This window comes from Pleurodeles waltl, chromosome 6 (assembly GCF_031143425.1).
Source record: "Pleurodeles waltl isolate 20211129_DDA chromosome 6, aPleWal1.hap1.20221129, whole genome shotgun sequence".
Taxonomy (NCBI): Eukaryota; Metazoa; Chordata; class Amphibia; order Caudata; family Salamandridae; genus Pleurodeles; species Pleurodeles waltl.
The window spans coordinates 9,642,241-9,659,478 of NC_090445.1; the positions used below are offsets into that span (position 1 = coordinate 9,642,241).

Genomic DNA, 17,238 nt, shown 5'->3' on the forward strand with positions numbered 1-17,238 from the left:
TAGTATGTGACTCATTCCTTACTTGGCAAAGTTCATGGGCAGTGACTCCATTGTTAAATTGTTTTTCTCTGCGTTGGATTGGGAAGCCTACCAACGGGGCTTCCACATTTGACACGTTCTGAGTTTGCTGCTTCAGACCTGTACAGTAAAACCTCTGTTTCCAACTTCGAGAAACATTGTATCGGCGTTGCTGTCTGTCTACTCGATTTTTCATCACTTCCTGGGAGTCAGCATATTCACTGATCTTCAGGCCACCCAGACCCCTTCAGGGTTGCACTTCACTATGTCCTTTAAAAAGCGCTGTCAGAGTGGCATAAGATACCGCTCGACCCACCTGCACAGTTAATTTGTCTCTTTCACAAGGACACTAAGTGTACCTCCTGTTTAGTTTTTCCGCTGCAAGAAAACATTCCAGCATCAAAAGGATCGATGCTGGGGGGCATCACCATCCAGCCGCAATCTTTAGACGTCACACCTGACATCTTTGGTGACTTAGACCCACTCTGCGCTGAGGAAGAAGAGCAGGACAACATCAAATCTCAAGGCCTGACCAAGGCCCTTTGTTGTCGAGAAGCCAAAGGATACCTTCAATGCTGAATTCACCATCTGCCCCTGAAACTGCCATCTGGGGGAGACTGTCCTCCGTCGCTGGCTCTTTCGACTCAGAGACTAGTCCTGGAGAGAATGCAGGAAGAGATTGATGAAAGGCAGAAGTGCATTTTCATCCATCTCCAAACGTGGAAAATCATTTCCAAGGACCAAAAAGGGTGACCTTTGCTTAAGATGAGGTGGTTAACTTTTGAGGCTGCACCCTCGCCAGACACACCCTTAGAGCTGTCATTGCAACCAAAGAAATTCAGGGGAGCAACCATCAGTCCTCCTTCATTTATAGCTTCGCCCCAACTACCACCTCTGCCAGACCTGTCTCCATCGCCATCCTTTCACATTCCCCACCAGGGTCCCCACAATCCTCCTCGATCATAGGCGGCCTCTGTCCGCACAAGTCTCTTGAAGATTATGAAACACAATTTTATTCTCAACCTACAGAAGACATTATGATGTACATCACCTCCCCCCCACAGACATAGATCATGAACCGATTCCACTTGGCCTCTCTCCAGATGACCCCGTGACATACCGGGGGACCTGCAGAGAGCTGCATCCTGCATGCAAGGTAGACTTGCGTGGCCTTCTGTGCACTTCCTTCCCGTGCTTAAGGGGATGCTGAAAGCTACCACAGACGCCTTCAGAGACCCCTTCACAGAGCCCGTCAGGACCTGGGTAGTTACTGCAAGAGTGGAGAAAGGATTCAAAACGTCCACTTCATACCCTCCTTATATCAAGAACCATGTGCTAGATATACAAAGATTAGTAATAGCAAATGTATTATTATTTTTTTGTTTTTTTGCAAATCGCTATATGGTAATCGCTATTACCAATGTCCAAAAGTAATATCTGGCCTATTAGCGATTCGTAGGGAGTTGCAAATAGACCTACTTCATGTATATCAAAGAGTTATGTCCCAATTTGTGACCCACTAGGATCCGTTGCCATCATGGTGGCCTGCTGGGGTCAGCAGACCACCATGTCTGTGATTGCTTAATGAAGCAATAATTTATTTAAATGCAGCACGTTTTCCATCAAGGAAAACAGAATGTGTTTACAAATAAACAATGAAAAGTTTCATTTTTATTATTTTTAATAATTATTTTTAAAATATTTTTTTGCACCTTCTCAAAAGGGAAGGGTTCCTAAGGGAACCCCTTCTCATTTGCAAATGGGTTAACACCATCTATGAGTTGGTGGTAAAGTGTGAATGTTTTGTGACCACATTTCGGTCACAAAACATTCATACATTCAGTTCGGAGTCGGTATTTGGAAGGGATGCCCTAAACATGTCCCTTCCAAATACCGAATATGTATGTATTTGCAATTCCAAATTGCGATTTGGTAACATGTTACTGAATCACAATTTGGGATTCATACATACCAAAATGCATTTTTTCATTTGGTCTGCAAAAATGCTTTGTACATCTATCCTCATGTCCCCCACCCTTTGGTGAAATGGGCTGCTGCACAGACCACAGGTTATGCCCCCTCTGCACTCCCATAGGGAAAGCTAGGGAATCGACATTCCAGGGAACAGGGTAAAGTGGGAGCTGCCACACATTGGCAGATTCGTAACTCGGTGGGTCTCCTGTCAAGGAATGACAGAGCACAGTGGCAACTTTATTTCTGTTCGAAGAACCTTAAAAGCACACAGACAAAAATAAATAAAATGTGGAACATAACAGATACAGAACTTATTGTGATGTAATACAGTTGGTTGATCTGATATGAATTCTAATGCGTCCTACAGCACAGAATGATTGGTGGATCAGATATAGTTCCTCCAGTAAAATGTCTGCATACTCGAACAGGAAGCCGGTGTAGCAGAAACCTCAAGAGGAAGCCTAAGACCAGCTCCAGAAGGATCCGCCATGCCGTCTGGCGAAAGATTGTACCCACAGGAGGCAACGCAAACACTGTCTAGCGCTAAAAGTACGTAGTGCTAGAAGCGCTCAAAAGTATTGAGTAAAAGCTGTGAATAAAGCAAGTAAACACAGTGTACATAAAGGGTTCCTATAAATCACAGAATAAATGGAGGTATTCCTTAACGAGGAATGTTGTAAGATGTTGTACCATCGGTAGCACGAGCACACTTGGACGGCCAAATTCAAGCCGTCTGGAGGTATCTTGCAACTGCAAACACCACCAGCCTAGGTATCAGTTCTCAGGATTCTGGCAGCAACCAAGTAACTCCTAACTCCCAGTGAGCTGCACAAAGTTTGTAACCATTTTCTCCTCTGGGCCTAATACACTGGACAAAAAACGAAAACGTAAGGTGGATCTTCTGGAGGGCCCTTGCACGTGGGGCACTCAATACTGTATTTATCCACATTTGCCCACTTAGCACAGAAAGACTTGATAGGTAGGGACTGGTATCTGAATTGTGAAAACAGTTTCCTAGCAAGAGTGAGAATCATTTAATCGATTGCATCCTCGTAACTAGGGGACAGCTTGAACTCCAAACACATCCAGTGTCAGAGGGCCTCTTCTTCTACCTATTGCCTTTTGATGCACCATCTGCCAGGGAGCCGATTTGATCGAGGTTCTGGAACTGGGCGTAAGGGCCTCAGGTGCTTCCCAAATATGAGCCAATCCCAACTTCCTGAGCAAGAACCTAATGTACCTAAAGCTGGGTACCCGCTGGTTGCCAGGGAGGCTAATGCATCTTTAAGGGATGCTCTGTAGGCATTCAGGGCTGGTGAGGTCCACATTCTGTGCACATACAATAAAAGTCAGACCTTGACTTTCCAAGACGTTTTCTTGAGTGTCCAATCCAGATGCAGTGTGGCCAGCAGAGTGTTCTTTGGAGTGCAGATAGCTGCCTAAGAAACCTGCTCTCCAGAAGAGATCGGACACTACAGTCTGCACGGCCCGAGTCTCCGCAGCATGTAGGACTGCGCCCAGAGCCTTAGTGTCATACATTCTATCACTGCTGCTGCTTTCTTTCAGAGAGATTAACACCTCCTCCATAATCCTACGTAGGCAGCAACATCTCATGAATCTATTTGATGATGAGCACCTCTTGTGTCCACAAGTGGATCAGATCTTAGGAACAATATCCTAGGGACCCTTCAGACATCACCTCCCAGGCACTCCTTTTGTACGCAGCAGTAAAGGTGCGCACCAAAGGCCACATGCCCAGAAAAAATCCTGTCTTATCAATGCCTGCAGCAGAAGTACCATCAGCAAATGGAGTAGGGTCTATGCAAAGGCAGCATTTCTGGCCAACAACAATAGCGGCAGAGGCACCCCCACCAAACATTGACTTGCTACACACCCTCCTCGATGCGTCACCTGTTGGGAGAAGATTACAGGGGTTTCTCCCATGTTTGGAAGAAGTCACGTCAAACCGCTGGTATCTAGACATCATCCAGCGCAGTTATTATCCAGAGCTTCTTTCAGCCCCATCATACATTTTACCCCGTGCACATACCACAAGTATGGCACACCTCTGCTTCTTCCAAGAAGTGGTACATACTCTGTACTCTAGTGGGCCATAGAGCCATCGCCCCTACAACACCAGGGCAACCTATACTTTCTAATTCCCAAAAAGGATGTCTCTTTCTTTCCTAGACCAATCCTCAGCCTATGGCCCCTCAACAAATACATCCTGTTGGAACATTTCCATGTGACTGCATTTCAGAATGTTATCTCTCTGTACTAAAGCAAGGTGGCTTGATGACCACACCGGAACTGAAGACCGTCCACTTCTGCATCCCACCCTGTCCTGCTCCTTGGTGCTACCTCCACTTTGCGGTAATTGGACAACATTACCAATTCAAGGGTCTCACTTCGATGTCACCAGAGCTCCAAGTGTGTTTACCAAATGCCTAGCGGTCATGGCCGCCCACCTCAGGAGAGGGGCACACATGATTTCCCATCTAGACGAATAGCTGATCAAGCGGTCCGGCAGGCAGCAGTGTCTAGCATACACTCAAACTGCCATCTCTTTCCGCCACAGTTTGGGACTCATAATAACTGCCACCAATATCCCTCCTTTCGCCCATACAAATTCAGCCCTTTCTGGGCACAATTCTCAATGCCCTCACTGGCAACACCTATCTCAGTCCTTAGTGGGTGCTAGCTTTCCAGCAGATCCTGCCTCATTTTCTGCCTCAATTTTTGGCCAAATCATCGTCTTCCACTCAGAACAGTGATTTGATTAATACGGATGATGGCCTCCTGCACTGCAGTATTTCCTCGTTCCAGGCTACATATGTGTCTATTGCAGGAACGTCTTTTGACACAAGGGGCACAGGCGGAGGATCTAGTGTTGGTAAGGACCAGTACACCCTTTGGTGTTTTGTTGTGACATTGTCGCACTTCCTTTGGTTGTCTCCGCCATCTTCAGATTCTTTTTTTTCGCTGTTGGGCCTGGATGTTTTCATGGAGATATCTTCAGCTTAATAAGGAACTTTGAAGAACTGCAAGAAAATCATTATGAATGTCAGCAGAGTAGGAGAAATTGGAAGAAAAACACCATTGCGGAGCAGTTGAAGTGAGTCAGAAGAGTTTTTTTTTTTCTTCCATTGATGAATTGCCGAGGATGCCCGAACGAGGGGCTCCCCCACGCGGAGTAATGGAAAAGACTCCTTTTAAATTTTCTAAGAATTGCCACCATAAGTACGCCCTGAAGGACAAATGTCCAGTGTGCAATCTTTGCCTTCCTTTGGACCATCGGAATGAGGAACCTCGCATGCGCACTATTTGTGCTGAAGAGGCTGAGGATAAGGCATAAACAGAATGGCACACCATGCACTTCAGGGGCAAAACTCGTCACCATCCCTGAGAGATCTCAGCCCCTCCAGTGATGACAATGAGAATATTGCAGAGGGCGCAGAAGGTGAGACTTCCGAAGGCGATCAGGAGATTGTGGAGATCAGAGAGGAGGTGTCGAAAAAGAGTCGCATGGAGGTAAGAGAGCCTCAGGCCTCTAGTAAATCCCTTGATTCCCCCCAAAAAAATCAGACTCACAAAATCAGAAGTTGGCCTCTGCATCGAAGCGCTCGCTGTCCACAGACAGAATCCATGAGAGAGAATCCTACGGAGCCCTCAAAGTGTTTTCCGGTAGGGAAAAGGGCATGAAAAAGCATGAGTCATCAAAAGAAGGGAAGGCGAAAGACGCCGCATCCCCATTCAAGGGCATCTATGCACACACGAGCCATCAAAGTGCAGAGTCAGAGCGGGCTGTGAAAGAGGCTTCAGCATCAGCATCGAAAAGAAGTCACAACAAAGAACGAGCTTCGGAAACTGAGAATAAAGGAAGAGGCCTGAGGTCGAAATGGCTGCACTCATCCAAAAGAAGGAGGCCAAAGACAAAAGTCTTAAAGCCTACAAAATACCTCAAAAAACTTTGTCAAAAGAACTCCCCGAACAGGAAACACCTCAAGAAGAGGAAATAAAATGAGGAGGAAGACCAGGGTTATTTTCAACCTTCAAAAGGAGAGTATGAGGAGTCAATGGGAAGACTCTGAAGGGGATTCCCCCGAGGAGGAGGTCAAGTCCTATCCATCACAACCATCCCAACCAGATGACATAGCAATGTACTATCTGGTAATAAATAATGCGTTTGACAGATTCAGTGCCCAGTTAGAGGAAGACAAGCCACAGTCTTACATCCTCCTAGAAACACTACTACCAACACAAACGAAGAATCAATATCTGCCCATGCTTCCAAGTGTATTGGACCAGGGCAGGAAAGCATTTATGGAACCAGTGACCTGTAGAGCGGTAACTCCCAGAACTCAGAGGAAATACAAGTTCTCCCCTAAGGATCCGCCTTATGTAATGGCAACGATTCCAGCAGATTCTTTAATCACAGCAACAGCTTGGAAAAGCACAAATGTTCTCTGCAGTGCAGCGAACCAATGGCGCATTGCTAATTCAAATGCTCTTTTAAACAGACGCGCTCATCACCACTGGGAGGGAATAGCTGATGAAACACCTCCCCGATCAGTGCAAAAAGAGAGCGGCACATCTGGTGGATAGTGGAAAGAACATTGCAAATACTTCCTTAAAATCCACATTAGATGCTGCAGGTACATCTGCCCGCCGGCTCATGATGGGGTCACATTAAGACAACACTCCTGGTTAAGAATTTCAGGGTTCAGACAAACATAATAAATACCCCATTCAATGGCCAGCAATTTTTCAGGAACCAAGTGGATGATTGCTGAAACCAATTAAAGAGAGACAACAAGTCTTCAAAATCTAGGGGGCCATTGCAGTTTCAGGGTTTTTTTTGGGGGGGAGGGGGGTCCTTTCCATCAAGAAGACCAGCCTTGAGTGGTACCTTTCAGACTTGGAGTACTCACCAAAGCTTCCAGGGGAGGGCACAGTCAGTACCTTTCACCGGGGAGCACCCACCAAAGTTTCCAGGGGAGCTCACAGTCAGCACCCCTGCAACAAAGCTGACAATACCAAAAACAAGGAAAGAATACATTTAGGGGTAGAACTAAAGCCAGAGGGCAACCAGGAACAGTAAGTTCAACACCAGCAAATAACCAAACATGAAAATAACAAACCTGAACATCCACAAAACAAATATACATCACAATCACCAGTAGGTCAAATCAAATCAAATCATTAACATTTATAAAGCGCGCTACTCACCCGTGCGGGTCTCAAGGCGCTAGGGGGGAAAGGGGGGGTTATCGCTGCTCGAACAGCCAAGTCTTTAGGAGTCTCCGGAAAGCGGAGTGGTCCTGGGTGGTCCTGAGGCTGGTGGGGAGGGAGTTCCAGGTCTTGGCCGCCAGGAAGGAGAAGGATCTCCCACCCGCCGTGGAGCGGCGGGTGCGAGGGACGGCAGCAAGTGCGAGGCCAGCGGAGCGGAGGGGGCGGGTGGGGACGTAGAAGCTGAGGCGTCTGTTGAGGTATTCCGGTCCCTTGTTGTGGAGGGCTTTGTGTGCGTGGGTGAGAAGACGGAAGGTGATCCTTTTGCTGACTGGGAGCCAATGCAGGTGTCTCAGGTGTGCGGAGATGTGGCTGTTGCGGGGTACGTCGAGGATGAGGCGGGCCGAGGCGTTTTGGATGCGTTGCAGGCGGTTTTGGAGTTTGGCGGTGGTCCCGGCGTAGAGGGTGTTGCCGTAGTCCAGGCGACTCGTGACAAGGGCGTGGGTCACGGTTTTTCTGGTGTCGGCGGGGATCCAGCGGAAGATCTTGCGGAGCATGCGGAGAGTGAGGAAGCAGGCGGAGGACACGGCGTTGACTTGCTTGGTCATGGTGAGAAGAGGGTCCAAGATGAAGCCGAGGTTGCGGGCGTGGTCTGCGGGGGTCGGTGCGGTGCCGAGGGCCGTGGGCCACCCGGAGTCGTCCCAGGCGGACGGGGTGTTGCCGAGGATGAGGACTTCCGTTTTTTCAGAGTTCAGCTTTAGGCGGCTGAGCCTCATCCAATCTGCGACGTCCTTCATACCCTCTTGTAGGTTGGTCTTGGCGCTGGCGGGGTCCTTGGTGAGGGAGAGTACAAGTTGGGTGTCGTCGGCGTAGGAGGTGATGATGATGTCGTGCTTGCGTACGATGTCGGCGAGGGGGCTCATGTAGACATTGAAGAGTGTCGGGCTGAGCGATGAGCCTTGAGGTACGCCGCAGATGATCTTGGTGGGTTCTGAGCGAAACGGAGGGAGGTAAACTCTTTGGGAGCGGTTAGCGAGGAAGGAGGCGATCCAGTCCAGGGCCTGGTCTTGGATCCCGGTGGAGCGTAGGCGGGTGATTAGGGTGCGGTGACAGACGGTGTCAAAGGCAGCCGAGAGGTCGAGGAGAATGAGGGCGACTGTTTCACCGTTGTCCATCAGGGTTCTGATGTCGTCTGTGACTGAGATGAGGGCGGTTTCCGTGCTGTGGTTGGTTCGGAATCCGGTTTGTGAAGGGTCGAGCAGGTTGTTGTCTTCCAGGAAGGTGGTCAGCTGTTTGTTGACGGTCTTTTCTATTACCTTGGCTGGGAAAGGTAGAAGAGAGATGGGGCGGAAGTAGGTGGAAGAATTAAATTTTTTCTCCCGCAGAGCTGGAAAATAACTTCAGACTAATGGGTCATACATATATTAAAACATGGATATTGCATAAAATTACTAAAATTTCCACCAGCAAGGAGACCAAAGAAAAGAATTTGAAGGAGCAAATAAATTGTCGTCTAAAGGAAGTCAAAGACTTGTTAGACGAGCAAACTATAGAAAGAATACCAAAACAATATATCAACAAGGGAAATTACTCAACATAGTTACTAATTGCAAAAGGGGACGGCTCCTTTTGTCCAATTCTGTACCTCCGATACATCAACAAATTGATAAAAACTAAAAAATTCAAAATGACAATCCTACAGGAACGTATTCCTCAACTTCAAAAAGGTAATTCGATGGCAACCATAGATTTAAAGGATGCTTACTTGCTTGCACATCCCAATGAATACAAAACACAAAAAATATCTAAGTTTTGTACTCAACAAAAAACATTACCAATTCAAAATCCTGGCCTTTTGGGATAAAATAAGCACCAAGAGTGTTCACAAACTATTGAGCAGTGGTTGCAGCAACCCCTCAGGAGGAGAGGGATGCTTGCATATTCTTACCTGGACGACTGGTTGGTGAGAGCAAACAGGACATTTCAAAGGTGACGAGAGCACTACACACTCTAGGGTTTTGCTTAAACATAGAGAGGTCATCAGCAAGACCAGAACAGGAGGAGGTGTTTTTTGGGAGCAGGACTGAATTCCATTCGAGTAAAACCATTCCCCAGCGAGAAGTGGACTCATCCTTGTTGGAGGAAACTCTCCGTTACCGGAAGGGGCAAGCTCAGACGGCGAGGCTGGTGGGGAAATTACTAGGAAAGATGGCATCATGCATTCCATTAATCCCATATGTGAGACGAATCCAAGAATGGCTTCAGAATCCATGGTCTCAAGCGACAGGGAGCCGGGAAGATCTAGTGGTTGTCATGCAGAAGGTTCAGGAGGAAATGGCGTGGTTCAACAGGGTAAAAATGATTCAGGGAAGCCTTTCTGCAACCAACTCATAAGTGACCATAGCTACAGATGTCTCATATAGGTGGGAAGCACATATATTCTCTCTAAAGAGAGGGATATGGAACAATTGGGATGCATTGAAACACATACATTGAACTAAAGACTGTTTGGTTAGCCATGAAAGCGTTTCAGAAACACATTCATGGAAGGCGGTTCTAATTTAGACAGGCAACACTGGAATATTCTATATCAACAAACCCAAGGGACCCAATCGCCCTCTCTCAAGGTTGTCTCAACATATCTGGAAGTGGGTGATCCAGAGAGACTTAGAGATTCAAGCAATTCACTTACTGGGGAAGGAAAATTGCGAAGCAGACAGATTGAGCAGGCTGGCTACATGCTCACACAAATGGGAGTTGAATCAGAAGGTGGTACACAATATGGGGTACCCCATCAGTAGACCTGTTTGTGACCCCTTGGAATGCAAAATGCCAAAACTTTGATTCCAAACTACCATACCCTCAATCTTAGGTGAATGTCCTTTCGATTGACTGGTCTGGGTCATTTGCTTATGCATTTCCACCAATTCCCCTTTTGCACAGACTAATCAACAAATGCAAGAGGAGCCACATGACGCTAGTTCTAAAAGCGCCACAATGGGCAAGACAAACATGGTACTCAGAGCTGATCGCGCAGGGGAGTATACAACGCCTGCCAAAAAGACAAGACTTGCTGTTCTTGGGAAAAGGGAAAATTCTACACCCAGATTACTTGAAATTAGCAGCGTGGCTCCTGAAGACATAGAATTTGGGCACTTGAAGCTACCAAAAGACACATTAGCGGTTTTAAAAGAAGCCATAATACCTGTAACAAGGAAATGTTATGTGGCAAAATGGAAAAGATTTACATTATGGTGTAGAAAGAAAAAAAAAATAGATGACAAAGGAGAAAACAAAAAACTGTTCTGAAATGTTTAACTCGGCTATTGCAAGAAGGACTTATGCTTCTTAAGAATTCATCTGGCTGCTATAGCTGCTTACACATGAGGTCAAAGGGGAAAAGTTTTTTTACATCTCCAGTGGTGAAACGATTCCTAGAAGGAGCTAAGAGGAAAGCACCTCCAAGGAGGGTTGCAGCGCCTACATGGAACCTAAATCTAGTTCTCACTCAACTCGTGGTTAAACCATTTGAGCTGTTCCACAAAGCAACTTTGCAAATGTTAACATTAAAAACGGCTTTTTAGTGACGATTACTTCTTTACATAGAGTGAGTTACAGGGGCTCACTATTCAAGAACCCTGTTTCAAAATACATAAAACAGGATTGTCATGAGAACAGACCCTCACTTATTACCATAAGCGTTCTCACAGTTTCATATTAATCATTCTATTCAAATACCAAGATTCTTTCAAAATCCAAAAATGCAGAAAGAAACCGACAAACATTGGATACAAGACGATGCATCATGTATTTGAAAGCACTAAACCTTTCAGGAAATCTCAGCAATTGTTTGTTGCATTCTCCAAACATTTTAGGGGAAAAGCAATGTCAAAGAACACTATTTCAAGATGGATTGTACAAGTCATTCACTTATGTCACTACAAGGCAGTAGAAGCTTTACCTAGAGCTCCAGGAGCGCGCCCTACACAGGGGAAAGGAGCGACAGTAGCCTCTATGTCAAACACACCATTACCTTCACAAAACACTGCTGTATTGACATACAAATGAGTACGGAAGCCCAGGTAGGACAAAGAGCGTTAAAACATTTATTTTCGGATCATATACCCATCTTCGACCCAGCCACCACAATAAAGGGAAACTGCTTTAAAATCAGTGCACAGCATGTGAATCCAGAAAAGATTTTCACTTCAAAAGAAAAAGTTTCTTACCTGTAAGTGTAGTTTTGCGGTTGAATTTTTCTGGATTCACATGCAGCCCACCCGCTTCCACCAAGAAGATGGAGAAAAGAAAGAAAAAAAATAAAAAAGAATCTGAAGATTGCGAACTGGGGTGTAGACCTCCGGAGGAAGTGTGACGGCGACACAAGACACTACACAGTGGTTCCGTCAACACCCCCCAACAAAGGTAGGGAAAGAAGACGGACCAAAAAATGTTGTAGAGGAATAGGAGAAAATCCAGACCCAATCACTAGATGGCAGAGCAATGCACAGCATGTGAACCCAGAAAATCTTCAAGCTGAAAAACTACGGATAAGAAACTTTTTGTTGTGGTGGGTTGGGTACTCGATCTAACAGCAGATTCTTCACTGTCTCTCCCCTCCCCATTCTGTGAACTGGATTCCTTTCCATCTGAAAAGGTCCTAAGCTCGAGATCTGCTCACCGATCATACCAATTTGCCGATGGGCTCTGCATCTGAGGGCACAGACAGCCTAGAAAGCAACTGGTTTCAGTGCGCTTGGGTGGCGTTTTTATGCAGCTCCACACCTCACTTCTGGAGTGGAATGATGCTGACGCAATGCTGCATGACGCCATCTACCGGCGCGCAGAGGCGCTGCTTAAAGGTTTTTGGGAGGTGAGGTATCGGCGGTTAGATAGAATATCCACCAGAAATATCATTTGTAAGTAACTTCTTCATTAACTCAGTGCCGTTAGAACATGACTGTGTCGGGCTGAATGCTAAATAATAATTCTCTGATAACCTGATGTGTGCCTACCCTTACAAATCACATACTGAAGAAAAGAACGCAAGCTCTGGATTGCAAGAGAAATCAAACATCTTCTTAAGCCACTGATCATGGCCTTTCTGCAAAGTCGGTCCTGGAGAGCCGGGTCCATGCCAGATTTTTAGCATATCCACATTTAGAAAAAAGATGTTTCAGAAATCTAAATTTTTCTAAATGTGGATATGCTAAAAATCTGGCATGGACCCGGCTCTCCAGGACCGACTTTGCAGAACCGGGGCCTAGAGGAAGTGAAATATATTTTGAGTCAATGGAAAAATTAAATCTACTTACTTTGACATGCAATTAATGTACTGCGTTTATGGCAAGTTATCACGGGAGGGGTTACGTTTTAGGTCATTGGGCTGAAGGTGGCACATGGGCTCAGACAATTTTGGATTCCCAGCCTTTCTTTGTTCATAGTTGTAAATGTCTATGAAGTCCTTAACTTTCATTTTCGCAGATGGGAAAGCATTTCCTTTCATTATGTAGGTCCTCCCTTTGGTTCTAGTAAGCATGACTGGACAGCTTCATGGTTGACCCCCACACCATCCCCTCAAGCAAATCAGTCTCCTCGCTCTGATAGTCTAGTTGACACTTTGGATGTGTCTGCACTCTGCCTCTCCATGAGGTAGAATCTTCAACACAAGACTAGATCCATAAAAAACTAACGTACACAACCTGTGAGCGTTGTGGGATGCAGACGCTAGACAAAGTGTAGGCAGTAGTAACCCCGCCCCACCTTTTCCTCCAAATCAACCTTGCAAAACAACCTCCCATTCACTCCCCCGTCCCCGCATCAACATCGGCACAAGCTCACAAGAGCGTTGATTAACTCAAGACTAGACTATGACAGTGCTTTGCACCAGGGCGGCCAGCCATCCAAACCCGAAGACTGCGGAAGGCGCAGAAACCTGCAGCCCACCTAGAGTCTTCATTGGCTCTAGTAAAAAATGGAATCACATTCAAGAGTCACGTCTCAGGTGTATGTGCATAGAAGGCACAGTCCTCAAATACTTGCTAGAAAAATAGTAACTTTCACCCGGCAAGCGACTTCTGCTCATTAGAAGATTCTGCTTACGTCTAGTTGTGGTGATGGATGCTTGTCACTGGCAGCTACCCACTTGTGGAACAGTCTGCACAGCCAGCTCTGTGGCTTCAGGCGCTGAAGAAGTTCAGATCAAGGCCTGAGGCCCATTTGTTCTTATCCCTATGCCCAACATGTTGTAAGTGTATATTGTTTTTTGGTATCAATAACTTGTTTTTCTATGTCCTTCCGAGTTGTTGTACCTTGACCTCCAAGTGCCCCCTAACTCTGGTGATTGAATCCTCCACTGCTCAGCCTTGGGTGTGAGCTAAAGGCCCCATATGCATCTCTGTGTAACCTGCGCATAACCTCTGTATGACCTCTGTGTAACCTCTGCTTAGCCTGTGCATAACCTCTGTGTAATCTCCGTAACCTGCGTGTAACCTCTGCATAACCTGTGTATAAACTCTGCGTAACCTCTGTGCAACTTTGTAATTCTGCTTCCAGTTGTATCCGAAGCTTAAATGTATTTTATTACCTCTTTCTTTGTGAGTCTTCCTTACGCTTGTGCCTGGAAACATACATATAAAATTATAAGTGAGATAATAAATAAGCAAGAAGAATGCTAAGCAAAGGAAACTTACTCACATATACACTACAAATAATTGTTACGAATATTTACAATATTTATGTGAAAATGTACTTCATATAATTTGCAGATTTACATTTTCATGTAAATATTTGTAAACCTCTTCCCCCTGCATCAGGCCAGCCACAGGACACGCTCAGCTCACTGATGGCCGCCAGAGCAAGGGCCAATGTTAATGCATGCAGCAGCCATGCACGGCTCTGGATTTCAGGGCACGCCAGGCGGTGACTCCCTGCCAAATTGACTTTAAATGGATGAAACATAGGGAACCTCGGGCAAAAAGCCGTCTCTGCAGTGCTGCAAACCCAAACTAGAATCCAAACTTCATTGCTTTAAGCTACCATTGGCTCTTTGCATTCCATAAAAGACTTTTAACTCCGGATAACTCTAAAACCCTTCCCATGTGGCATTGTGTTTCTTAGGGTTAGTGTGCAGTACGCTCTTGTCGCGTAGGCTCTCATTATCCTAATGAGACTACTGGATTTTGAGCGGCAAGATCGTCCACAGTGTGGGGGACTAAGTCTGACCCACGGTGAAGGACCCTTGTCACTCTAAATCCGGGTTTTGCTCCGGCCAACTAGCAGTGCCTCACCTCTTCCAAAGGGAAGAGGCATTTGGGCAGCCGAGCGCATGACATCTTAGTACTTCCCCAGGGAAGTCGTGGTCACTCAGGTCACAACCGGTTCTCTCATACACAGTGCGGTCTCATATATAAATGACAAAGGCAGTTTAGGTTTTAAAGATTGGTTAAATAAAACAACTGCATTTTAGATAGTAAAGCGTGAGCTGCAACAACCAGAACTATACAACACAGTAGGATAAAAATAGTAACGAGGAGAGGGAAACACAAGAATAAGGCTATCATAGTGCAACTAGATTATGTTCTCTCCAAGTTCTATTTCGAGCACAGCATGTGAAGCTCTGAGCCTGCCTTTCAGGTTTCCCCGGGAGGACATCAACCCTCATACCTGAGCAAAGGCCTGTAATCTGCATCAGCATCTGCAATGGGGCAGTCAGCGTCTAGTTGTAGGTTCCTGGTCAGAATTTCCCTCTGAGCTGTACTAGGACTAGAAAGTGTTTTTATAACTAACACGCATATGTTCTAAGAAAATGTCCCTACGTAAGGATGTGCATTTTCTACGAATGCTGGAGACTAAACTTCTACCACGTTTACCGGCAATGTACTAGACTGTAGTCTTGACTGAAGCACAGGGCGATCAAGAATGCATTATTATGAGGACACAGTGCTGAACTAAGCTAAACAGTGTGATAGAAGAAATTAAAACAAGACCGTAAAACTGGTTATTGTAAAATAACAGTGCGAGGTTGAATAAAATGTATCTAGAGCAAAGTGCACAGAGGCCTAATACGTCATGCTAACGCGCACGAAGCTATATTAAAAATGGCTACACTACACTCTAAAGGAGGGACCACATGCAAAAATCCAGGCTGAGTTTCAAAATCACCAACAATCAATCTCTACTGAAATACATCAGTTCGTTAATTAGTATTTGTCTTGCATTTTCCAAAGATGTGCGTGGAGTTTACCATTCAGTGGATGAACACAGTCCTACATTAGTGACTTAAAGATAGCTTGTGGTCCTATGCAGTGAAAATCAAGAAATATCCTTCCTTAACCTTGTGCCTTTGTATGTCCTGGAATTGTCAAGGAGTTGTTTGGCATCACTGTGCCATTCTCTGGTATCACTGGATGTCCCCTTTGGCAATAAAAGGTGCTACGTTTCCAGCTGGATGCCACAGCCTGACAGCATGGATCACTATTCTTTGCAAACATGGGGCATGCCTGTTGCAGAATGGAGTGCCCCAGTAGCCACACCGGGCACATATCTTGAAGCATGGTTCCACTCGGGCAGTAGTGAGTAACCTTAGGGCAGCATAGGGCACACCCCTTAAAGCTTGGTTCCATTCACTGGCAGCAAGTGATTTCCCTCTGGCAGCATGGGGCTAGCCTCTTGTAGCATAGTTCTACTTTCTGACAGCCTGGGGCAGCTTTCCACAACCAATTCATTTATTTCATCTTCTGGATTTTTCTTAAATCATGATATTTGCTACATTTTCGGTTTGCTCTTTACCCAATTCATTTTCTTTGTTCCCTACCTTTCACCACGTTACACTTGTGTTCTCCAGTGTCCCAGGTCAATGGAGCTCAAAGAACTCAACACCTTATTAAACCCACATAGCCGACTCTGCTGTCTGATTGGTGGATCCCAGTCATGTGACTGCCAATAATCTTAGATTGTTATGTCATCAGACAGTAGGCCTGGAGGCCAGCGGTTGGCCACCTTACTGCTGTGTAAGCCTTGAGGCAGCTCTACTGAAGCAGAACATCTGGGCTTCTATGGCACAGCCCAATCCATTCTGAAAAGGGGTGTCTTTGGACGTGTACTGTCAACCAGGACTCGCACTAGGTGGTATGTATGAATTTAGGTCCTGGGTTTCAACCAGGGTGTCTGAACCTGCTGACCTGGGGTGATGAGATCACAATGGCGCCTGGGCTGGTTGGCCCCCCATGCCAGAGCTTTGTAAACCCTGCTAGTCAAAGCAAGGTGTAAACTGTCCACTGTACAAACACTATACTCACCCAGTCTGTTATTTGTTAGTATATGGCAAAGTTGTCATATCCAGCACTCTCTGATGCTGTGTGTACTGTAAATGGAATGAGATGTTGTACTGTAGAACTCTCGTCCCAAAGGGGAAACTTCCAGCTAGTCCACTTTGTCTCTCTTTCTGGGGAACAAACACTTCAGGACATGGCCAATGTCTGAATTGTTCTGTTTGCTCATTTCTGAAAGTGTCTGAATGTGTATTTCCAGTCATTCTGCAGTGCAAATAGCTTCCAAAAGCCCTTCATTTGCAAGGATTCCTGAAGGTCCATACAGAAATGATGCGAGTGGCCCCACTCTAGTTAGCGTCCAGAGTAGGACCGTTCCAGGGTAGGTGCAGTGAGAACACTGATTCCTCTCTATCTTTGAGGTCATTCCCACAGGCCTGCTCAGACTGTGGGAGCCGTGTGGACTCTAGCCTTGCTGATCCCACAAGGCTGTGACTAGTTTGCTTGGCAGTCCAAATGCTCCCTGGCAGCCGTCTATCATTAAGGCTCCCTTGAATTAATCTTATGATGTAAGATTGAAACTTGTATTCCTTCTTGCCTCCCTCCATACTCAATATACATGAATGTGGTTGTCCATTCTGTGCTCCTCTCTGGTATCTTCACAAAGTCCTTCTTCTCCTGCTTGCCTCTGTCCTGGTCCTGCGCCTGATCCCTTGTCTCTGATCTCTGTACACATGGATATTGTCCT

The 17,238-nt window shown here is 46.0% G+C and overlaps 1 protein-coding gene across 8 annotated transcripts in view; it reads left to right on the forward strand.

Moving 5' to 3' along the window:
• ODF2 (outer dense fiber of sperm tails 2) overlaps positions 1-17,238 on the forward strand; it is a 239,552-nt gene that overhangs the window by 65,742 nt on the left and 156,572 nt on the right. The gene's annotated exons all lie outside the window — the stretch shown is intronic.